This window comes from Musa acuminata, chromosome BXJ3-5, assembly GCF_036884655.1.
Source record: "Musa acuminata AAA Group cultivar baxijiao chromosome BXJ3-5, Cavendish_Baxijiao_AAA, whole genome shotgun sequence".
In the NCBI taxonomy this organism is placed as follows: Eukaryota; Viridiplantae; Streptophyta; class Magnoliopsida; order Zingiberales; family Musaceae; genus Musa; species Musa acuminata.
Window position 1 is genome coordinate 29560859 of NC_088353.1, and position 25596 is coordinate 29586454.

A 25596-nucleotide genomic window follows, 5' to 3' on the forward strand; every position below is an offset into this window, starting at 1 on the left:
CCTACTTCTAACCAACTCCTAATAGGACTCCGACTCAAGACTCCTATTCCTTTACAACTCCTTATTCTTCTCTAAGAAACAATCTCCTAATCCTAGTCAGGCTCTTCACCTCTTTAATAGGGGTCGGCTTAGGTAGGTTTTACATGAATGTCCCTCTCAATTAGGACTCTCCAAGCTAGAGTCATAACAGACCCGCCCTCTTCAAATCAGCCTTGTCCTCGAGGTTGATGATTCATGAATTCTGGAAATTTGTCTTCAAGTCGCCATAGTTCTCCCAAGTGGCATCTTCTATTGGTAGGTTTGCCCACTGTATTAGCACTTCATTAGTGGGTCGTCGTCGTCGAGTCACGATCCCTCGATCAATAATGACACTTGGCTGGGTCTGGAGTTCTCCTTGGGTAGTCTTATTTGGTGGGTGGCTTTGGGTTGTCTCCAAGCACCTATTTACAACTTTTGTCTAGCCATCGATTTGTGGGTGATATGCCGTACTCTTTTTCAATTTAATACCCTGCATGTGGAATAACTTTATCCAAAATCTGCTTGTGAAGATGCAAGTAGAATTTGTCACAAGCATAATGCATCCCTTACAGTGTAATTCTTTTGAGTCCCAATTGTAATGAGCCACGGAGCTTGGTTCTTCCTCCAATTATTTTATAATCTTACTAGTCTCTGAATCTTCCTGTCATTCCATCTTAATATCCTCAAGGAAGTTGCTGGTCGGAAGTGAAATGGCCGAAACTTCAGCTTGCTCGAGTAGTTGCGAAAGCGCATCTGCAAGAACATTCTCTTTCCCCTTTTTGCAAGTTATTTCATAATCAAATCTAAGAAGTTTTGTTACCCATTTTTGCTGCTCAGGGGATGATATCTTTCGCTCCAAAAAGTTGTTAGGACTCTAGCTAGGAGAGTCCTAATTGAGAGGGACATTATGTTAGGACTCTAGCTAGGAGAGTCCTAATTGAGAGGGACACTCTGTTAGGACTCTAACTAGGAGAGTCCTAATTGAAAGGGACATTCTGTTAGTAGGTTTTTTCTTAGAGAAGAATTAGGAGTAAGAGTCTTAAGTAGGAGTCCTATTAGGAGTTAAGGTTTAGAAGCCCTATAAATAGCCATGTATTCATTCTCTTTTCTTAAGCAATAGATGAATCTTTTCTGCAGCCTTTGAGTAGCAACTTGGAGGGAGGAACCCCTATAGAGTTCCAAGGAGGCCGATCCCCTAAAGAGATCAACCCCAAGTTTAGAATCTGCAAGGGTTCTAACACCTAGTATCAGAGCAGCGTTCTTGGCGTCTCGCTACCCTTCCACAGCCATCCATCAACCCTCCACAACCATCCAAAGCAATTCCCACAATTGCTTAAAAGATCGTCGCCGAGTTCCACCATCATCTCCACCACCGCAGATCAACCTTTGATCTCCCCGTGAATTGCAACAGGTTCTGGTTTCCTACCTTACTGCTGCTGCAATTTATTTATCCCTATCCGAAAATCCAAATAAAAAAAAAAAATTCGTTCCTATATTGCTGCAAATTTTCATCGTAAGTTGCTGAAATTTTTCGACGAGAATTCTGCTATCGCAACTTACACCAATTTTCTTGCTGTTACTGTCGAAATTTTTTTGATGGACATCCTTGCTATCATATAAACTGAGATATTACTGTCAACTCTCCTCAAATCTCTCAATTTTTTTGTGGAGATTTCGTCGAGAAACCGTTGTTTCTTCGACGATAATTCTGCTCTTACAAGACAACATAATTCTGCAGCAAACTTTCACTGATTTCTATCAAACCTATACATGCCTTTAACTCGACAACAAAAGAGAGATCTTAACATCACAGATTTGGAGTCATATACTATGGCATCTGAGTAGGCAATCAATGCTAAATTTGAAGCCTTTGAGGCACGAATGGAGGATAAGATTCGGACTCTCCTTACCGAATTCAGTTTGGGCCGACCACCAAGCCCGAAGAAATCACACCAAGGAGAGAGCTCTAACTAATCACATCATGCCCAAAGAGATGACTTCCAAGAGAGGGGAGGCTCTATGACCGACCCCAACTATTCGCGCATGAGAGTGGACTTCCCTAGATGGGAAGGAGACCCAATTGGTTGGATCTCGCGCGCTGAGCGATATTTTCGGTACCATAAAACTGCGGATGCATCCATGGTGGAAATTGCAGCTATACATCTTGAAGGGGATGTCATACAATGGTTTGACTGGTTTGAATACACTTATGGAGCCCTTTCATGGCGACAATTCAAAGAAGGACTACTGATCCGCTTCGGACCAACTTATTACGAGAACATTGACGGACAACTAGCAAAGATCTGACAAACCTCCACCATTCAGGAGTACCAAACCAGGTTTGAAAGGTTATCTAATCAAACTCATGATTGGTCTGAAAAACAATTATTGGGGACTTTTATTGAGGGCTTTAAGCCGGAGATCCGGGGAGAAGTTAAGGCGCGACAACCATGCACGCTTATGGCAGCCATCTCTTTCGCACGACTTCAAGAGGAGCGATTGAACCATGAAGCCCGGAGGACAAGGATCACTCCACGACCTACAATACTAAAGCCCTCAACCCCCCCTACTATCAACCAAGTTCCTACATCGAAAAGGTTAACAAGAGAAGAACTTCGGGAGCGATCTGCGAAGGGGTTATGTTGGCATTGTGACGAGCTGTGGAGCCGCGAGCATCGCTGTAAAAAAGGTAGACTTCTTATGATTGAACCAGTAGAAGAAGAGGTCATTGAACATCTAGAAGAGAGCCTTGAACATAAAGAAGAAGATATGGAAGAAGAGCCACAACCGACCGACATTACGGTACACGCACTAGCCGGCTATTCAAATCCGCAAACGATGAAAGTTGGAGGCCTTCTCAAACAATAGCCGATCATTGTTCTCATCGACACGGGTAGCACTAATAACTTCCTGAATAGTAAGGTTGCTGCTCGGATGGCACTGCATATTGAAGGTTGCAGCAAGTTCGATGTAAAGGATGCTGACGGTAGAATCCTAAAGTGTGACCAAAGATGCCCGCAGGTGAAACTATTACTGCAAGACCAAGAAATTATCTCCGATTTCTTCCTCCTACCAATCGATGACTATGAGGCAGTGCTTGGTATAGAATGGCTGACTACACTAGGTGATGTCTCTTGGAACTTTTCTAAATTAATTATGAAATTCTATTGTAAGGGCAAACAGATCATCCTACGCGGGAAGCGCGGAAGCAACGTTACCACTGTTTCGACCCAACGAATGGAGAAAGTTTTACACAAGGTAAATGGTGCCTTTTTGATGCACCTCTAACAGCAACCAGAGGGGAAGAAAATAGAATTTTAAGATCAAAATCTTGCCCAATTGCTTACTGAATTTGCCGACATATTTGCTGAACCGCGCGGTCTTCCTCCTTCTTGGCAACATGACCATCGAATTCCAATTCTTCCGGGCAAGCCACCAGCGAACACTCGACCATACCGATATCCTCACCTCCAGAAATATGAAATTGAAAATATTGTAAAGGAGATGCTTGAAATAAGGGTGATTCGACCAAGTTGCAGTCCCTATTCCTCACCGGTGCTACTTGTACACAAGAAGGACGGAACTTGGCGGATGTGCATCGACTACCGAGCTTTAAATGGCATCACCGTCAAGGACAAATACCCAATACCAGTGGTGGATGAACTTCTTGATGAATTGAAAGGAGCTCGAGTCTTCACGAAGTTGGACCTCCGATCCGGTTACCACCAAATTCGGGTATGTAACGATGACATTCAAAAAACTGCATTTCGCACACATGATGGCCATTATGAATTCTTGGTAATGCCTTTTAGACTCACTAATGCTCCTTCAACCTTTCAAAGTCTCATGAATGATATATTTCAGAGCTTTCTTCGAAAATTTGTGCTGGTATTTTTCGATGATATTCTCGTTTACAGCCCTTCTCTTGAGACTCACTTTCAGCATTTACGGATTGTTTTGACGATCCTTCAGGAGAATACTCTTTTTGTTAAGCAACCAAAGTGCAACTTTCTCCAGCAAAAAGTAGAGTACCTTGGGCATATAATATCAGAAGAAGGAGTGCGGTAGACCCAACAAAAATTGAGGCAATGCAAGGCTGGCCGAAACCTGCAAACGTGAAATTACTGCGGGGGTTCCTTGGACTAACGGGCTACTACCGAAAATTTGTTAAGGACTATGGGAAGATCAGTGCACCACTCACTTCTTTATTGAAAAAAGATGCTTTCCAATGGTCGGACAAAGCCTCTGCTGCCTTCGACAAACTTAAAGCAGCCATGACAACGACGCCGGTGCTTGCGCTACCAGATTTCAATAGACCCTTCATCATTGAGACCGACGCATCTGGAGTCGGAATTGGAGCCGTTCTCATGCAAAATGGTTGACCACTCGCATACACTAGTAAGGCATTATCTCCCTCCCATCAAAATATGTCAGTATATGATAAGGAGATGCTTGCCATTGTACACGTAGTAACGAGGTGGAGATCCTACCTGATCGGCCGGCGATTTCAAATTAAAACTGACCATAAAAGCCTCAAGTACTTTTTGGAGCAAAAGATATCATCCCCTGAGCAGCAAAAATGGGTAACCAAACTTCTTGGATTTGATTATGAAATTATTTACAAAAAGGGGAAAGAAAACGTTGTTGCAGATGCACTCTCACGGCTACCTGAACAAGCTAAGGTTTCAGCCATCTCCCTTCCTACCACCAGTCTCCTCGAGGACATTAGGGAAGAATGGAAGAAGGATCCAGAGATCAGCAAGATCATAAAAAAATTGGAGGAGGATCCAAGTGCAATAGCCCACTACACCTGGGATTTGAGGGATTTACGCTACAAAGGTCGTATTGTGCTTATACCTGACTCCCCTTGCATCGTAATCATCTTGCATGAAATGCACTCTATACCTTCAACAGGGCACTTTGGATTCCTAAGAACCTACAAAAGAGTGAAGCAAAATTTTTATTGGAGAGGGATGAAAATAATTATCGCTGAATATGTGGCACAATGTGATGTATGTCAACAGCACAAGGGTGAAACTGTGGCAAATCCAGGGAAGCTATAACCATTACCCATACCAGACTCAGTATGGACTGACATCTCCATGGACTTTATTGAAGGGCTGCCATCTTCCAAAGGTAAAAGCACGATTCTCGTGGTGGTTGATCGACTTACGAAATATGCTCATTTTTGTGCTGTGAGAAATCCCTACACTACTGCTAGTATTGCTCAGATTTTCATAGAAAATATTGTTAAACTGCATGGGATGCCAAGGTCCATCGTAAGTGATCATGACAGGATCTTCACTAGTAAATTTTAGACCGAGTTATTTTAGTTACAAGGCACCAAACTCAAGATGAGCACAGCATATCATCCACAAACTGACGGCCAAACAGAGGTGGTAAATAGGTGCTTAGAGACGTACCTCCGGTGTTTCGCTAGCGACCGACCAAAAGAGTGGGCAAAATGGCTTCCTTGGGACGAATGGTGGTATAATACTACATATCATTCATCTACAAAATGTGCCCCTTATGAAGCATTGTATGGTCGACCAGCACCTGTGATTCCAAAGTATGTAATTGGCTCGGCCAAGGTAGATCAAGTTGACCAAGAATTGATTGATAGGGACAAACTATTACAACTATTAAAAGATAATCTCTCTACCGCTCAAGCCAGAATGAAGCAGCAAGCCGACACACGACGAAGTGAAAGAGAATTTTCAGTGGGAGATTGGGTTTATCTTCGCCTACAACTATACAAGCAACTCTCTATCAACACTCGAGCCTCCATGAAGCTATCCCCACATTTTTATGGGCCCTATCAGATCACAGAGCGTATTGGAGCCGTGGCATACAGACTTAAATTACCTGAAGATGCCAAAATTCACCCTGTCTTCCACGTATCATGCCTAAAGCCCAAGTTGGGAGAACACGAGTCACCCCAGATCCAACTGCCCAACACAATTGAGGATGGAGTTATTCAAGCCCAACCACAGGCCATCCTCGATCGCAGGATCGTGATGCGTCACCGACATCCCTCTACTGAAGTACTAATGCATTGGAATAATCTACCACTTGAAGATGCCACATGGGAACCATATGAGGAGCTGAAGACCCGATTCCCTGAGTTCATGGAATCTCAGCCTTGAGAACAAGGCTGATTTGAAGAGGGCGGGTCTGTTAGGACTCTAGCTAGGAGAGTCCTAATTGAGAGGGACACTCTGTTAGGACTCTAACTAGGAGAGTCCTAATTGAAAGGGACATTCTGTTAGGAGGTTTTTTCTTAGAGAAGAATTAGGAGTTGTAAGGGAATAGGAGTCTTGAGTATGAGTCATATTAGGAGTTGGTTAGAAGTAAGAGTCTTAAGTAGGAGTCCTATTAGGAGTTAGGGTTTAGAAGCCCTATAAATAGCCATGTATTCCTTCTCTTTTCTTAAGCAATAGATGAATCTTTTCTGCAACCTTTGAGCAGCAACTTGGAGGGAGGAACCCCTATAGAGTTCCAAGGAGGCCGATCCCCTAAAGAGATCAACCCCAAGTTTAGAATCTGCAAGGGTTCTAACAATTTTGAAGAGGTCCACTGTCACACCTTCCTCTGATATGATATGCCCAAGATATTCCACCTTCTGTTGAAGAAAGCAAAAATTCGTAGTGGTTGTTGTGTGTTCAAAAGGCGGTTTTCGGTATATCTTCTTCACACACTCATATTTGATGATACCCGGATCAAAGGTCCAGCTTTGTGAAGATTTGTGCTCCCTTTCATCTAGCAATTCATCTGCTATTGGAATAAGGTATTTATCCTTGATGGTTATGCCATTGAGAGCTCGGTAATCAACGCATATTCGCCATGTTCCGTCCTTCTTGTGTACAAGTAGCACTGGTGAAGAGTAGAGGTTGCAACTTAGCCGAATAACTCCTGTTTCGAGCATCTCTTTTACAATCCTTTCTATTTCATCCTTATGGAGATGTAGATATTGATATGGCCGAGTATTTGCTAGAGGTTTGCCTGAAAGAATTGTTATATAATGATCATGCCGACGGGTAAGAGGTAGGTTGTACGATTTGTCAAATATATCTGAAAATTCAGCAAGCAAAGGAAGTAGGTTTGGATCTTCAAATTCTATTGGCTCTCCCTTAGTTTGCTGCTCAAGTTGTACCAAAAATCTGCTGCATGCTTTATGCAAAACCTTCTCCATTTGTTGTGTGCAAATCGTTGTTACGTCGCCCCCATGTTTCCCGTTCAGTATCACCTGTTTCTCCTTACTGTAAAATTTCATAATTAGTTGCATAAAATTTCAAGAAATATCACCTATTGTCATCAACCATTTAATTATGAGTATGGCCTCATGATCATCAAGAGGGAGAAGGAAGAAATATGCAATTATCTCTTGGTAAGGCCTCATGATCAACAACAGTTTCACTTGCGGGCGCCTACGATTATACTTCAAAATCCATCCATCGAGGACCTTAATGTCAAACATGTTGCAATTCTCGATAGGTAAGGCTATCTGGATAGTAACCTTATTATTTAGAAAGTTATTAGTACTGCCCGTGTCGATGAGAACAGTGATCGGTTGTTGTTTGAGAAGGCCTCCAACTTTCATTGTGTTCGGGTTTGAGTAGCCGGCTAGTGTATGTACCGTAACTTCGGTCGGTTGTGGCTCTTCTTCTGCATCTTCTTCTTTATATTCAAGGCTCTCTTCTGGATGTTCAATGACCTCTTCTTCTATTGGTTCAATCATAAGAAGTCTCCCTTTACTACAGCGATGCTCACGGCTCCACGGCTCGTCACAATGCCAACATAACCCCTTCGCATATCGCTCCCGAAGCTCTTCTCTTGTTAACCTCTTTGGTGTAGGGACTTGGTCGATAGTAGGGAGGGCTGAGGGCTTCAATATTACTGGTTGAGGAGTGACCCTAGTCCTCTGAGCTTCATGGTTCAATTGCTCCTCTTGATGTCATGCGAAAGAGATGGCTGCCATAAGCGTATATGGTTGTCGCGCTTTAACTTCTCCTCGGATCTCCGACTTCAAGCCCTCAATGAAGGTCCTCAATAGCTATTTTTGAGACCAATCACGAGTTTGATTAGATAACCTTTCAAACCTGGTTTGGTACTCCTGAATGGTAGAGGTTTGTCGGATCATTGCTAGTTGTCCGTCAATATTCTCGTAATCGGTTGGTTTGAAGCGGATTAGCAGTCATTCTTTGAATTGTCACCATTAAAGGACTCCATAAATATGTTAAAACTAGTCAAACCACTGTATAGCATTTGTTAGGATCGAGAGCACTAAGAGGGGGGGGGGGTGAATTAGTGCAGCGGAAATCTTTCAGCGATTTAAAAACGAAAGCTGCGTTCGTCCGATAAAAAACGATTTCGATATAAAAGCAGAATCACAGTGCAGTTTGCGTCTGAGCGCAGTTTGCGTCTAAACTCAGTTTTGCGTCCAAACGCAGTTTTACGTCCAAACGCAGTTTTACGTCCAAACGAAGTTTTACGTCCAAACGCAGTTTTACGTCTAAACGCAGTTTTGCGTCTAAACGTAGTTTTACGTCTAAACGCAGTTTTACGTCTAAACGCAGTTTTGCGTCTAAACGAAGTTTTACGTCTAAACGTAATTTTACGTCTAAATGTAGTTTTGCGTCTAAAAGCAGTTTTGAACCTTGAAAAGCGTTTTACGTAGAAAGCAATTTGCAGTTATAAATGGAATCCGAATGAAAGCGTAAACCGCAGTGTGAAGATCGTACGAAAACACGATTTACGTTTGAATGCAGATTCTGAAAGATTAGAGCTTAGAAATTCGTTCGTAAAGGCGCAGAGGGCAGTAGCAATGTAAGAGGTTTGCAGTAATGATAAAGTGCTCAAGGTAAAAGCAAACCAGAGATTTAGAGTGGTTCGGTCAGTCTTGACCTACTCCACTTTTGGCTTCCTCCTCCGACGAGGTCACCGACGTCAACTAGCTGCCTTCCTTCAATGGGCGAAGGCTAACTGCCCTTTTACAGTTTCTCTCCTTTTGACAGGCTCAGGAGACAACCTTTACAGATCCTTTCTCTCCTCTCTTTACAACTCAAAACTTGAAGAACAGAAGGAGGAGAACTTTAGGACTTTACACAAATTTGAGCTCTTAGAATCACTGAAAAGATCAAGAATTCGGTGTGGATCTGTGTCTTTTCAGTGCTGAATGGGTGGGGTATTTATAGGCCCCAACCCAGTTCAAATTTGGAGCTCAAAACGATCAAATCGATCAAATCCCAGAATTCTGGGATCAGGCGGTTGCACCTCTTGACTGGAGAGGTGGCACCGCCTGGCAGAGCTCGAAGACTGAGCTCAGGCGATTGCTCCTCTCTGCCAGAGCTCGAAGACTGAGCTCGATGGTTGCATCACCTGGCAGAGCTCGAAGACTGAGCTCGGTGGTTGCACCGCCTGGCAGAGCTCGAAGTCTGAGCTCGGTGGTTGCATCACCTGGCAGAGCTCGAAACTGAGCTCAGGCTGATGCACCTCTCTGCCAGAGCTCGAAGACTGAGCTCGGTGGTTGCATCACCTGGCAGAGCTCGAGACTGAGCTCAGGCTGATGCACCTCTCTGCCAGAGCTTGAAGACTGAGCTCGGTGGTTGCATCGCCTGGCAGAGCTCGAAACTTGAGCTCTGGCGGTGCTACCTCTTGACAGAGGAGGTTGCACCGCCCAGTCTAGCTCGAAGACTGAGCTCTGGGCGGTTGCACCTCTTGGCTGGGGCGGTTGCACCTCCCAGCCTCGCAGCCCTGGCGGTTGCACCTCCTGGCTGGGGCGGTTGCACCTCCCAACCTCACAGCCCTGGCGGTTGCACCTCCTGGCTGGGGCGGTTGCACCTCCTGGTGCAATCAGGGTCCGAATGGTTCGCTCCATTCGGCCCAATTTGAATCTTTTCAGGGGCCCAATTGCCCCAAGATTAAGCTAATGGGATCACCTCCCATTTTCAAGCTTAATCATCATGCTAACTACGATTAACTCTAAGACAACTTCTGCAGCTTTGCTCCGATGCGTCAATCGCTTCTTCCGGCGAGTTTCCGGCCAACTTCCGTCGATCATCCGATAAACCCTCGGTGATCCTTCTGCGGACATCCGGTATACTCCTGGACTTTGCGACGATCCACTTGGCGAGTTCCGACGAGCTTCGCTTGGCAAGCTTCTGGACTTCTCGGATCTGTTCTCGCTGAACCTCCGACGACCGTCCGAACTTCCGTCGAACTCTCGAACTCCCAACGTGATCATGATCTTGACTCCGGCGCAACACCTGCTGCTTGTCTTACTCTCATCGTAGTTAATCCTGCACACCAAATCAAAACTTCGATCGAGACAATTAATCCTAAGCAATTAACCAAGTTGTCCGACATGTCATTGGTCCCTCGACGCTTCGTCCAATTCTTCGGCGCATCGTCCTCTTCTGCAGCCTATTGCCCAATCGGCCAGTTGACTCCGCAACTCCGATATCCTTGGCACAATACCCGCTCTTCTTGGCCCGATGCCCGAGTCCACGGCCCAAAGCCTTCTGTCGATACGTCGACCGATCCACCGGCCCGACGTCCAATCTTCTGACATGTTCCTTCGGCACAACATGATTTTCCTGCTTTAATTGTCTCATCCTGATCGAAGCATCCTGCGTCACTCAAAACGCAGATTAAATCATAAATATATATCAAGTAGTTTCATCATCAAAATACGAGATTCAACAATCTCCCCCTTTTTGATGATGACAACCACTTGATGACGGAGTTAAACTTAACTCCCGGAGTTTAAACAAACTCCCCCTATCAATATGCCATATTGATAGAACCTTGAATTCAAACTGAATTCAAGTCATTGCAATATTCATCATGAATACTTGCAACACGTCAACATGAACATATGCATAAACTTTATACGTCACATGTCATGTCATCAACATACTTTCATCAACATACTTCTCCCCCTTTGTCATCAACAAAAAGGAGAAGTATCACAATCAAGTGTTTGTGATATTGATTCAACTCATTGCATGAAAAACATAGTATCAAGTTTTATCATCATGCAATCTTGGAGCTAGAAGATTTAGCAAGTGTTATATCATGCTTAGGACATTCATGCTATCAAGTTTTAGATATTCAAGTTTTATAACATATAAGATAGCACTTTTGGTAATGTTCAAGATAGCAAGTTCTATATCATGCAAGCTAGCAAATTAGAGATGTTCAAGAAGGCAACTCTTGCTTCTTGAAAATTTTGCTCACTTTGCTAGATGCGCAAGTTAGCATTTTTGCCTCTTGAGATAGGCAAGATAGCACATTTGTTTCTTTTGAGATAGCAACTTTTTGCTTCTCTTTAGACCAACAAGCTAGCAATTTTTATGATATACAAGTTTCACAATATATAAGCTAGCAAAAATTTCGAAAGCAAATGCAAGATAAATTTCTTGTGTAAGCTCATGATTCTTGCTTCCTATTGCAATGTGCAAATTGCAAGTTTTGCTTCTTGAGATATTCAAGATAGTGATGTTCAAGAAGACAATTTTTCTTCTTGAACTAAGCAAGTTAGCAATCTTTGCTTCTTAAAATAGGCAAGCTCGCAATCAAGTTTTTGCATCTTCTTGACTTGTACAAGCTAGCTATCTCCCCCTTTGTCATTGTAAAAATGAAAGAGAGAATACAGTTTTGTAGTTCTCTTTTCCTTTTAGAACGATTTCAAAATCATGACAAATGATGGATAATCAAGTTATGAATGTCAAGACAATTTTTCATCATGAATATTTTATCATTGCATGCATCATTATCATAAGTTGAAGTATTACATGCATGATATCATATCACCATTCATAATTACATTAATGTTTCATATCATGATGGTATCAATTTTGTCAAATTATATCCTACCATGCATGATCAAAACTTCTCCCCATTTTATCATTGAAAACAAGAAGAAGGTAGGGGGTAGAGCATAAAAGTGTTAAATATTTCAATCATTTCAAGGCATTTATATCATAGATCAAGTCATGATTCGTAATTCATCATAAAGCAGATTAGTTTTCAATCATCACATAAGGCATTTAAGGAATTTTTGAAACATAGGAGAATGATTAAATTAAGCATACAATGTTTCAATCCAATTCAAGTCATGAATATCAATGCTTTCATATTGTGAGTATCAATTCATGAATACCACAAGATATTATTTGTGACTTCAATTTTGCAAGATCAAGATTATGATTTAGATAAAACTTATTCAAATCAAATTATTAATTTGAAATTCATAATCTAGTCATTAAAATTAATTTCGAGATTCACAAAATATCATGAAATCATTAATCTCGATCAGATGGGAAAAGCATTTTTTAAGAGATTCTTTTTCACCTAAGCATGCCTTAGTCTTTATATGCCAAATTAAGATAAGCATTAAAGTTCAAGACATAAGGCAAAGAAATCTTGTATTATGAAATATATGATATCAAGGCTCATGATTCATTCGAAAAGATATAGTACAAAGAGCAACTTGAAACATTCTTATCAAGATCACATTTTAAAACATTCCAAGTTTCAAGATATCAATATGACACTTCATTGAATTGCGTTTCATTTGAAGAACTCCTTTTTTGATAAATGTAGGGAGCATAATGAACGATCTTGATTTATAAAGAGCTCCATGTTATAATTACCAAGATTATGATTTTAATAATTATTCTCTTTAGCAAAGAATCACAAAAGCACTTTATTTTTGCATAAGAAATCTCATTGTATTATGATTTATAAATTTTTTTTCTGCACATGAATCATAGGAGATATGAACGTGAAACAAATCTTTGCAAGCAAAAACACTATCATTCATATTTCAAGATGGAATTTATAAGCAGGAATCATTTCATCAAATCCATTTTAGAAAAATATTTTTCATAAGTGTACGAGAGAATCTGATTGTTAGGATACCAATTGTTAAGTGAATCCAAAAATGAAATTAACACTTTCATATATTCAGACATGATTTTTGCTATAGATCTTAAAATTAAGTCAAGAAGATCAAACAAGCTCATGATCATGGATAACTTAAAATCACATGCATAAAATTGTTAATAATCATTTCATATTACATCTTTATGCATTACTTTAAATCAAACGTGATTTCATTCAACAATGTTAATCAAACATGATACACATTATTACTTCTTAATCATGATCAAAATCATTTTGCTTGTTTATCATAAAATATGCAATATTATTTTCGAAATTATCAGCATGATCATAATTTTTGTATTTTTATTTTTAAACATGTAATTTTCAAGAAAATTAATTCTAAACTAAAAAGAAAATATATCATGAAAGCATCAAGTAATTTCAAAATAAACCAAAGGCATTTTAATTACCTCAATGTCGTAGGCTAGTAAGGCGTAGTTTGCCGCCTCGCTTTTGTTGACTTTCTCGTCTTCAGATGAGCTCGATTCATCCCAATTTTTGTTCTTCTTCTTGCGTTTAAAGCAAGTAGTTCCATTCTTTTTGCTTTTTAATTTTCGTTTCATTTGTAGTTTAAGTTCACCATCACTTGAGCTTATGCTCGAGTGGTCTTCAAATGTTCTATGTCCCAAATCCTTCCTGTTCTTTGGAAGGTGGTTCTCAAGTTCTTTACGTGCATTGCACGTCATTTCATATGTGATCAATGAACCAATTAGTTCTTCAAGTGGAAATTGGTTCAAGTTTTTCGATTCTTGAATAGCAGTTACTTTTGAATCCCAAGTTTTAGAAAGTGAGCGCAAAACTTTGTTAACAAGTTCAAAATCCGAAAAGCTTTTACCAAGTGATTTTAAACCATTGACGACATCCGTAAAACGAGTGTACATGTCAACAACGGTTTCGCTTGGTTTCATATGAAAAAGCTCGAAATCAAGTAGTAAAATATTAACTTTCGAGTCTTTGACTCTACTAGTTCCCTCGTGCGTGATTTCAAGAGTGCGCCAAATATCGAAAGCCGTTTCACACGTAGAAATCCGATTGAACTCATTTTTGTCCAATGCGCAAAATAAGGCATTCATAGCCTTTGCGTTTAAAGAAAAATTCTTCTTCTCCAAATCCGACCATTCGTTCATCGGTTTGGAGGGAAGTTGAAAACCGTTTTCAATGATATTCCATAAATCCAGATTTAGAGAAATTAAGAAAACTCTCATTCGAGTTTTCCAATAAGTGTAGTCCAATCCGTTAAAGAATGGTGGACGAAAGACCGAACAGCCCTCTTTAAAAGTCATTTCTCTCGGGTGTAAATCCGAAATGAGAAATACCCCGCTCTGATACCAATTGTTAGGATCGAGAGCACTAAGAGGGGGGGGGGTGAATTAGTGCAGCGGAAATCTTTCAGCGATTTAAAAACGAAAGCTGCTTTCGTCCGATAAAAAACGATTTCGATATAAAAGCAGAATCACAGTGCAGTTTGCGTCTAAGCGCAGTTTGCGTCTGAGCGTAGTTTGCGTCTGAGCGCAGTTTGCGTCTGAGCGCAGTTTGCGTCTAAGCGTAGTTTGCGTCTATACTCAGTTTTACGTCCAAACGCAGTTTTACGTCCAAACGCAGTTTTACGTCCAAACGCAGTTTTACGTCTAAACGCAGTTTTGCGTCTAAACGTAGTTTTACGTCTAAACGCAGTTTTACGTCTAAACACAGTTTTACGTCTAAACGCAGTTTTGCGTCTAAACGCAGTTTTGCGTCTAAACGTAATTTTACGTCTAAACATAATTTTACGTCTAAATGTAGTTTTGCGTCTAAAAGCAGTTTGGAACCTTGAAAAGCGTTTTACGTAGAAAGCAATTTGCAGTTATAAATGGAATCCGAATGAAAGCGTAAACCGCAGTGTGAAGATCGTACGAAACACGATTTACGTTTGAATGCAGATTCTGAAAGATCAGAGCTTAGAAATTCGTTCGTAAAGGCGCAGAGGGCAGTAGCAATGTAAGAGGTTTGCAGTAATGATAAAGTGCTCAAGGTAAAAGCAAACCAGAGATTTAGAGTGGTTCGGTCAGTCTTGACCTACTCCACTTTTGGCTTCCTCCTCCGACGAGGTCACCGACGTCAACTAGCTGCCTTCCTTCAATGGGCGAAGGCTAACTGCCCTTTTACAGTTTCTCTCCTTTTGACAGGCTCAGGAGACAACCTTTACAGATCCTTTCTCTCCTCTCTTTACAACTCAAAACATGAAGAACAGAAGGAGGAGAACTTTAGGACTTTACACAAATTTGAGCTCTTAGAATCACTGAAAAGATCAAGAATTCGGTGTGGATCTGTGTCTTTTCAGTGCTGACTGGGTGGGGTATTTATAGGCCCCAACCCAGTTCAAATTTGGAGCTCAAAACGATCAAATCGATCAAATCCCAGAATTCTGGGATCAGGCGGTTGCACCTCTTGACTGGAGAGGTGGCACCGCCTGGCAGAGCTCGAAGACTGAGCTCAAGCGATTGCTCCTCTCTGCCAGAGCTCGAAGACTGAGCTCGATGGTTGCATCACCTGGCAGAGCTCGAAGACTGAGCTCGGTGGTTGCACCGCCTGGCAGAGCTCGAAGTCTGAGCTCGGTGGTTGCATCACCTGGCAGAGCTCGAAACTGAGCTCAGGCTGATGCACCTCTCTGCCAGAGCTCGAAGACTGAGCTCGGTGGTTGCATCACCTGGCAGAGCTCGAGACTGAGCTCAGGCTGATGCACCTCTCTACCAGAGCTCGAAGACTGAGCTCGGTGGTTGCATCGCCTGGCAGAGCTCGAAACTTGAGCTCTGGCGGTGCTACCTCTTGACAGAGGAGGTTGCACCGCCCAGTCTAGCTCGAAGACTGAGCTCTGGGCGGTTGCACCTCTTGGCTGGGGCGGTTGCACCTCCCAGCCTCGCAGCCCTGGCGGTTGCACCTCCTGGCTGGGGCGGTTGCACCTCCCAACCTCACAGCCCTGGCGGTTGCACCTCCTGGCTGGGGTGGTTGCACCTCCCAACCTCACAGCCCTGGCGGTTGCACCTCCTGGCTGGGGCGGTTGCACCTCCTGGTGCAATCAGGGTCCGAATGGTTCGCTCCATTCGGCCCAATTTGAATCTTTTCAGGGGCCCAATTGCCCCAAGATTAAGCTAATGGGATCACCTCCCATTTTCAAGCTTAATCATCATGCTAACTACGATTAACTCTAAGACAACTTCTGCAGCTTTGCTCCGATGCGTCAATCGCTTCTTCCGGCGAGTTTCCGGCCAACTTCCGTCGATCATCCGATAAACCCTCGGTGATCCTTCTGCGGACATCCGGCATACTCCTGGACTTTGCGACGATCCACTTGGCGAGTTCCGACGAGCTTCGCTTGGCAAGCTTCTGGACTTCTCGGATCTGTTCTCGCTGAACCTCCGACGACCGTCCGAACTTCCGTCGAACTCTCGAACTCCCAACGTGATCATGATCTTGACTCCGGCGCAACACCTGCTGCTTGTTTTACTCTCATCGTAGTTAATCCTGCACACCAAATCAAAACTTCGATCGAGACAATTAATCCTAAGCAATTAACCAAGTTGTCCGACATGTCATTGGTCCCTCGACGCTTCGTCCGATTCTTCGGCGCATCGTCCTCTTCTGCAGCCTATTGCCCAATCGACCAGTTGACTCCGCAACTCCGATATCCTTGGCACAATACCCGCTCTTCTTGGCCCGATGCCCGAGTCCACGGCCCGAAGCCTTCTGTCGATACGTCGACCGATCCACCGGCCCGACGTCCAATCTTCTGACATGTTCCTTCGGCACAACATGATTTTCCTGCTTTAATTGTCTCATCCTGATCGAAGCATCCTGCGTCACTCAAAACGCAGATTAAATCATAAACATATATCAAGTAGTTTCATCATCAAAATACGAGATTCAACAATCTCCCCCTTTTTGATGATGACAACCACTTGATGACGGAGTTAAACTTAACTCCCGGAGTTTAAACAAACTCCCCCTATCAATATGCCATATTGATAGAACCTTGAATTCAAACTGAATTCAAGTCATTGCAATATTCATCATGAATACTTGCAACACGTCAACATGAACATATGCATAAACTTTATGCGTCACATGTCATGTCATCAACATACTTTCATCAACATACTTCTCCCCCTTTGTCATCAACAAAAAGGAGAAGTATCACAATCAAGTGTTTGTGATATTGATTCAACTCATTGCATGAAAAACATAGTATCAAGTTTTATCATCATGCAATCTTGGAGCTAGAAGATTTAGCAAGTGTTATATCATGCTTAGGACATTCATGCTATCAAGTTTTAGATATTCAAGTTTTATAACATATAAGATAGCACTTTTGGTAATGTTCAAGATAGCAAGTTCTATATCATGCAAGCTAGCAAATTAGAGATGTTCAAGAAGGCAACTCTTGCTTCTTGAAAATTTTGCTCACTTTGCTAGATGCGCAAGTTAGCATTTTTGCCTCTTGAGATAGGCAAGATAGCACATTTGTTTCTTTTGAGATAGCAACTTTCTGCTTCTCTTTAGACCAACAAGCTTGCAATTTTTATGATATACAAGTTTCACAATATATAAGCTAGCAAAAATTTCGAAAGCAAATGCAAGATAAATTTCTTGTGTAAGCTCATGATTCTTGCTTCCTATTGCAATGTGCAAATTGCAAGTTTTGCTTCTTGAGATATTCAAGATAGTGATGTTCAAGAAGACAATTTTTCTTCTTGAACTAAGCAAGTTAGCAATCTTTGCTTCTTAAAATAGGCAAGCTCGCAATCAAGTTTTTGCATCTTCTTGACTTGTACAAGCTAGCTATCTCCCCCTTTGTCATTGTAAAAATGAAAGAGAGAATACAGTTTTGTAGTTCTCTTTTCCTTTTAGAACGATTTCAAAATCATGACAAATGATGGATAATCAAGTTATGAATGTCAAGACAATTTTTCATCATGAATATTTTATCATTGCATGCATCATTATCATAAGTTGAAGTATTACATGCATGATATCATATCACCATTCATAATTACATTAATGTTTCATATCATGATGGTATCAATTTTGTCAAATTATATCCTACCATGCATGATCAAAACTTCTCCCCATTTTATCATTGAAAACAAGAAGAAGGTAGGGGGTAGAGCATAAAAGTGTTAAATATTTCAATCATTTCAAGGCATTTATATCATAGATCAAGTCATGATTCGTAATTCATCATAAAGCAGATTAGTTTTCAATCATCACATAAGGCATTTAAGGAATTTTTGAAACATAGGAGAATGATTAAATTAAGCATACAATGTTTCAATCCAATTCAAGTCATGAATATCAATGCTTTCATATTGTGAGTATCAATTCATGAATACCACAAGATATTATTTGTGACTTCAATTTTGCAAGATCAAGATTATGATTTAGATAAAACTTATTCAAATCAAATTATTAATTTGAAATTCATAATCTAGTCATTAAAATTAATTTCGAGATTCACAAAATATCATGAAATCATTAATCTCGATCAGATGGGAAAAGCATTTTTTAAGAGATTCTTTTTCACCTAAGCATGCCTTAGTCTTTATATGCCAAATTAAGATAAGCATTAAAGTTCAAGACATAAGGCAAAGAAATCTTGTATTATGAAATATATGATATCAAGGCTCATGATTCATTCGAAAAGATATAGTACAAAGAGCAACTTGAAACATTCTTATCAAGATCACATTTTAAAACATTCCAAGTTTCAAGATATCAATATGACACTTCATTGAATTGCGTTTCATTTGAAGAACTCCTTTTTTTATAAATGTAGGGAGCATAATGAACGATCTTGATTTATAAAGAGCTCCATGTTATAATTACCAAGATTATGATTTTAATAATTATTCTCTTTAGCAAAGAATCACAAAAGCACTTTATTTTTGCATAAGAAATCTCTTTGTATTATGATTTATAAATTCTTTTTCTGCACATGAATCATAGGAGATATGAACGTGAAACAAATCTTTGCAAGCAAAAACACTATCATTCATATTTCAAGATGGAATTTATAAGCAGGAATCATTTCATCAAATCCATTTTAGAAAAATATTTTTCATAAGTGTATGAGAGAATCTGATTGTTAGGATACCAATTGTTAAGTGAATCCAAAAATGAAATTAACACTTTCATATATTCAGACATGATTTTTGCTATAGATCTTAAAATTAAGTCAAGAAGATCAAACAAGCTCATGATCATGGATAACTTAAAATCACATGCATAAAATTGTTAATAATCATTTCATATTACATCTTTATGCATTACTTTAAATCAAACGTGATTTCATTCAACAATGTTAATCAAACATGATACACATTATTACTTCTTAATCATGATCAAAATCATTTTGTTTGTTTATCATAAAATATGCAATATTATTTTCGAAATTATCAGCATGATCATAATTTTTGTATTTTTATTTTTAAACATGTAATTTTCAAGAAAATTAATTCTAAACTAAAAGGAAAATATATCATGAAAGCATCAAGTAATTTCAAAATAAACCAAAGGCATTTTAATTACCTCAATGTCGTAGGCTAGTAAGGCGTAGTTTGCCGCCTCGCTTTGTTGACTTTCTCGTCTTCAGATGAGCTCGATTCATCCCAATTTTTGTTCTTCTTCTTGCGGTTAAAGCAAGTAGTTCCATTCTTTTTGCTTTTTAATTTTCGTTTCATTTGTAGTTTAAGTTCACCATCACTTGAGCTTATGCTCGAGTGGTCTTCAAATGTTCTATGTCCCAAATCCTTCCTGTTCTTTGGAAGGTGGTTCTCAAGTTCTTTACGTGCATTGCACGTCATTTCATATGTGATCAATGAACCAATTAGTTCTTCAAGTGGAAATTGGTTCAAGTTTTTCGATTCTTGAATAGCAGTTACTTTTGAATCCCAAGTTTTAGAAAGTGAGCGCAAAACTTTGTTAACGAGTTCAAAATCCGAAAAGCTTTTACCAAGTGATTTTAAACCATTGACGACATCCGTAAAACGGGTGTACATGTTAACAACGGTTTCGCTTGGTTTCATATGAAAAAGCTCGAAATCAAGCAGTAAAATATTAACTTTCGAGTCTTTGACTCTACTAGTTCCCTCGTGCGTGATTTCAAGAGTGCGCCAAATATCGAAAGCCGTTTCACACGTAGAAATCCGATTGAACTCATTTTTGTCCAATGCGCAAAATAAGGCATTCATAGCCTTTGCGTTTAAAGAAAAATTCTTCTTCTCCAAATCCGACCATTCGTTCATCGGTTTGGAGGGAAGTTGAAAACCGTTTTCAATGATATTCCATAAATCCAGATTTAGAGAAATTAAGAAAACTCTCATTCGAGTTTTCCAATAAGTGTAGTCCAATCCGTTAAAGAATGGTGGACGAAAGACCGAACAGCCCTCTTGAAAAGTCATTTCTCTCGGGTGTAAATCCGAAATGAGAAATACCCCGCTCTGATACCAATTGTTAGGATCGAGAGCACTAAGAGGGGGGGGGGGGGGAATTAGTGCAGCGGAAATCTTTCAGCGATTTAAAAACGAAAGCTGCGTTCGTCCGATAAAAAACGATTTCGATATAAAAGCAGAATCACAGTGCAGTTTGCGTCTAAGCGCAGTTTGCGTCTGAGCGCAGTTTGCGTCTGAGCACAGTTTGCGTCTGAGCGCAGTTTGCGTCTAAGCGTAGTTTGCGTCTAAACTCAGTTTTACGTCCAAACGCAGTTTTACGTCCAAACGCAGTTTTACGTCCAAACGCAGTTTTACGTCCAAACGCAGTTTTACGCCTAAACGCAGTTTTGCGTCTAAACGTAGTTTTACGTCTAAACGCAGTTTTACGTCTAAATGCAGTTTTACGTCTAAACGCAGTTTTGCGTCTAAACGCAGTTTTACGTCTAAACGTAATTTTACGTCTAAATGTAGTTTTGCGTCTAAAAGCAGTTTTGAACCTTGAAAAGCGTTTTACGTAGAAAGCAATTTGCAGTTATAAATGGAATCCGAATGAAAGCGTAAACCGCAGTGTGAAGATCGTACGAAAACACGATTTACGTTTGAATGCAGATTCTGAAAGATCAGAGCTTAGAAATTCGTTCGTAAAGGCGCAGAGGGCAGTAGCAATGTAAGAGGTTTGCAGTAATGATAAAGTGCTCAAGGTAAAAGCAAACCAGAGATTTAGAGTGGTTCGGTCAGTCTTGACCTACTCCACTTTTGGCTTCCTCCTCCGACGAGGTAACCGACGTCAACTAGCTGCCTTCCTTCAATGGGCGAAGGCTAACTGCCCTTTTACAGTTTCTCTCCTTTTGACAGGCTCAGGAGACAACCTTTACAGATCCTTTCTCTCCTCTCTTTACAACTCAAAACTTGAAGAACAGAAGGAGGAGAACTTTAGGACTTTACACAAATATGAGCTCTTAGAATCACTGAAAAGATCAAGAATTCGGTGTGGATCTGTGTCTTTTCAGTGCTGAATGGGTGGGGTATTTATAGGCCCCAACCCAGTTCAAATTTGGAGCTCAAAACGATCAAATCGATCAAATCCCAGAATTCTGGGATCAGGCGGTTGCACCTCTTGACTGGAGAGGTGGCACCGCCTGGCAGAGCTCGAAGACTGAGCTCAGGCGATTGCTCCTCTCTGCCAGAGCTCGAAGACTGAGCTCGATGGTTGCATCACCTGGCAGAGCTCGAAGACTGAGCTCGGTGGTTGCACCGCCTGGCAGAGCTCGAAGTCTGAGCTCGGTGGTTGCATCACCTGGCAGAGCTCGAAACTGAGCTCAGGCTGATGCACCTCTCTGCCAGAGCTCGAAGACTGAGCTCGGTGGTTGCATCACCTGGCAGAGCTCGAGACTGAGCTCAGGCTGATGCACCTCTCTGCCAGAGCTCGAAGACTGAGCTCGGTGGTTGCATCGCCTGGCAGAGCTCGAAACTTGAGCTCTGGCGGTGCTACCTCTTGACAGAGGAGGTTGCACCGCCCAGTCTAGCTCGAAGACTGAGCTCTGGGCGGTTGCACCTCCCAGCCTCGTAGCCCTGGCGGTTGCACCTCCTGGCTGGGGCGGTTGCACCTCCTGGCTGGGGCGGTTGCACCTCCTGGTGCAATCAGGGTCCGAATGGTTCGCTCCATTCGGCCCAATTTGAATCTTTTCAGGTTCCCAATTGCCCCAAGATTAAGCTAATGGGATCACCTCCCATTTTCAAGCTTAATCATCATGCTAACTACGATTAACTCTAAGACAACTTCTGCAGCTTTGCTCCGATGCGTCAATCGCTTCTTCCGGCGAGTTTCCGGCCAACTTCCGTCGATCATCCGATAAACCCTTGGTGATCCTTCTGCGGACATCCGGCATACTCCTGAACTTTGCGACGATCCACTTGGCGAGTTCCGACGAGCTTCGCTTGGCAAGCTTCTGGACTTCTCGGATCTGTTCTCGCTGAACCTCCGACGACCGTCCGAACTTCCGTCGAACTCTCGAACTCCCAACGTGATCATGATCTTGACTCCGGCGCAACACCTGCTGCTTGTCTTACTCTCATCGTAGTTAGTCCTGCACACCAAATCAAAAGTTCGATCGAGACAATTAATCCTAAGCAATTAACCAAGTTGTCCGACATGTCATTGGTCCCTCGACGCTTCGTCCGATTCTTCGGCGCATCGTCCTCTTCTTCAGCCTATTGCCCAATCGGCCAGTTGACTCCGCAACTCCGATATCCTTGGCACAATACCCGCTCTTCTTGGCCCGATGCCCGAGTCCACGGCCCGAAGCCTTTTGTCGATACGTCGACCGATCCACCGGCCCGACGTCCAATCTTCTGACATGTTCCTTCGGCACAACATGATTTTCCTGCTTTAATTGTCTCATCCTGATCGAAGCATCCTGCGTCACTCAAAACGTAGATTAAATCATAAACATATATCAAGTAGTTTCATCATCAAAATACGAGATTCAACAGCATTCCCTTCAAGATGTATAGTTGTAATTTTCACCATAGATCCATCTGCAGTTTTATGGTACCGAAAATATCGCTCCGCGTGCGAGATCCAACCAATCGGGTCTCCTTCTTCCCATCTAGGGAAGTCCACTCTCATGCATGGATAGTTGGGGTTGGTCATAGAGCTTCCCCTCTCTTGGAAGTCATATCTTTGGGCTTGGTGTGATTGGGCAAAGCTCTCTCCTTGATGTGATTTCTTTGGGCTTAGTGGTCGGCCCAATCTGAGTTCGGTAAAGAGCGTCCGAATCTTATCCTCCATTCGCGCCTCGAAGGCTTCGAATTTAGCATTGATTACCTCCTCAGATACCATAGTATATGCCGTCAAATCTATGATGTTAAGATCTCTCTTTTGTTGTCGGGTTAAAGGCATGTATTGGTTGAGAGAGGTGATGGTCGAAAGGGTTGGTAGATTGGTGGATATAGGCTATGGTTTAGGCTTGTTTTGTAGCTATTTTGGGTGCAGTTTGAGGGTATGGTTTGGTGGAGTTTTAGGGCTATAGATGAAATTTTTGGATCTATGGTAGATGGTAGCAAAGGTTTGATAGAAATAAGTGGAAGTTGCAGCAAGTATGTGCTGTCTTGTAAGAGTAGAATTGTCGTCGAAGAAACAACGGTTTCTCGATGTAATTTCCACCAAAAACTTGAGAGAATTGAGGATGGAATTGATAGCAAAATCATAGTTTATATGACAGTAAGGATATCTAATTTAATGAAGGAAATTTCAGTAGTATAACAGTAAGGAAATTGGTGCAAGTTGCGATTGCAGAATTCTCGTCGAGAAATTTCAGCGGGTTACGACGAAAATTTGCAGCAATACAAAATCGTTTTTAGAGATGAATTTCTTAATAGATCAATCTTAGATGGAAGCCAAGATGATCTATGAAGTGTATAAGAAATTTCATTCAAAAAAGATTGCAAATAGATGGGTTAAGGCAACAATATGCGGCTGAAATTTTCTACAGCACAGATTTTTAAGTATAGCAGATTGGACGTAAAAGATCAGTGGTTTATATTGAGAATTTTTTTATGAAACCAAAGGGAATTCCACTGTTAGGAAGTGTCAAAGCTATCATAAAAATTTCTTAGAGATTTGGATAGAAACAATGTAGTATCAAGATCAAACAAACAGTACTATGCGGTTAAAATTTTACATTGCAGATTTTCAAGTATAGTAGATTAGACATAAAATATCAATGGTTTATATTGAGAATTTTTTGACAAAACCAAAGGAAATCTGCTGTTAGGAAATGTCGAAGATGTCATAAAAATTTTGTAGAGATTTGGATAGAAAAAACATAGTAGCAAGATCAAACAGACGGTGCTATACGGTTGGAATTCTACAATATATCTTTCGTCGTAGAGATGAAAACTTTATGACGAAAAGTTTATGCAGCAATATAGGAATAATTTTTTTAGGATTTTCAAATAAGGATAACTAAATTGCAGCAGCAGTGAGGTAGAAAACCAGAACCTGTTGCAATTCACGGGGAGATCAAAGGATGATCCGTGGTGGTGGAGATGACGGTGGAATTTGGCAACGATCTCTTAAGCAATTGTGGGAATTGCTTTGGGCGGTTGTGGAGGGTTGATGGATGGCTGTGGAAGGGTAGCGAGACGCCAAGAATGTTGCTCTGATACCAGGTGTTAGAACCCTAGCAGATTCTAAACTTGGGGTTGATCTCTTTAGGGGATCGGCCTCCTTGGAACTCTATAGGGGTTCCTCCCTCCAAGTTGCTGCTCAAAGGCTGCAGAAAAGATTCATCTATTGCTTGTGAAAAGAGGAGGAATACATGACTATTTATAGGGCTTCTAAACCCTAACTCCTAATAGGACTCATACTCAAGACTCCTATTCCTTTACAACTCCTTATTCTTCTCTAAGAAACAACCTCCTAACCCTAGCCGGCCTCTTCACCTCTTTAATAGGGGTCGGCTTAGGTAGGTTTTACATGAATGTCCCTCTCAATTAGTTCTCTCCAAGCTAGAGTCCTAACACAAAAGTTTTCTACTACACTCATTCACTCCCTGCCTCTTAGTGCGCTCTTGATCCTAACAATTGGTATCAGAGTGAGGTTTACTCTTAGTTGGCTTAAAATTCAAGAGAGATGGCATTTGCCGGAAACCAAGAGGGTCACTCAATTAAACATCCGCCCATATTCAATGGGACGGATTACACCTATTGAAAGACTCGAATGAGGATCTTCCTAATTTTTATAGATTTTAAGCTTTGGAACATTGTAGAAAATGGATTTCAAAAGTCTTTTCTTCCAATGATCGATTGGAATGAATTAGAGAAGAAGACTTTCGCTTTAAATGCAAAGGCTATGAATGCCTTATTTTGTGCACTAGATAAAAACAAGTTCAATCGTGTTTCAATTTGTTAAATGGCTTTTGATATTTGACATACACTCGAAGTGTCTCACGAAGGCATGAGTAAAGTAAAAGAGTCAAAAATCAACCTTTTAGTACATTCTTATGAATTATTTCGAATGAAACCGAGTGAGACCATTAGAGACATGTACACTTGTTTTACGGATGTCGTTAATGGTCTAAAAGGACTTGGTAAAAGTTTTTCGAATTTTGAGCTTGTTAATAAAGTTTTAAGATCCCTTCCAAAGAGTTGAGACCCTAAAGTC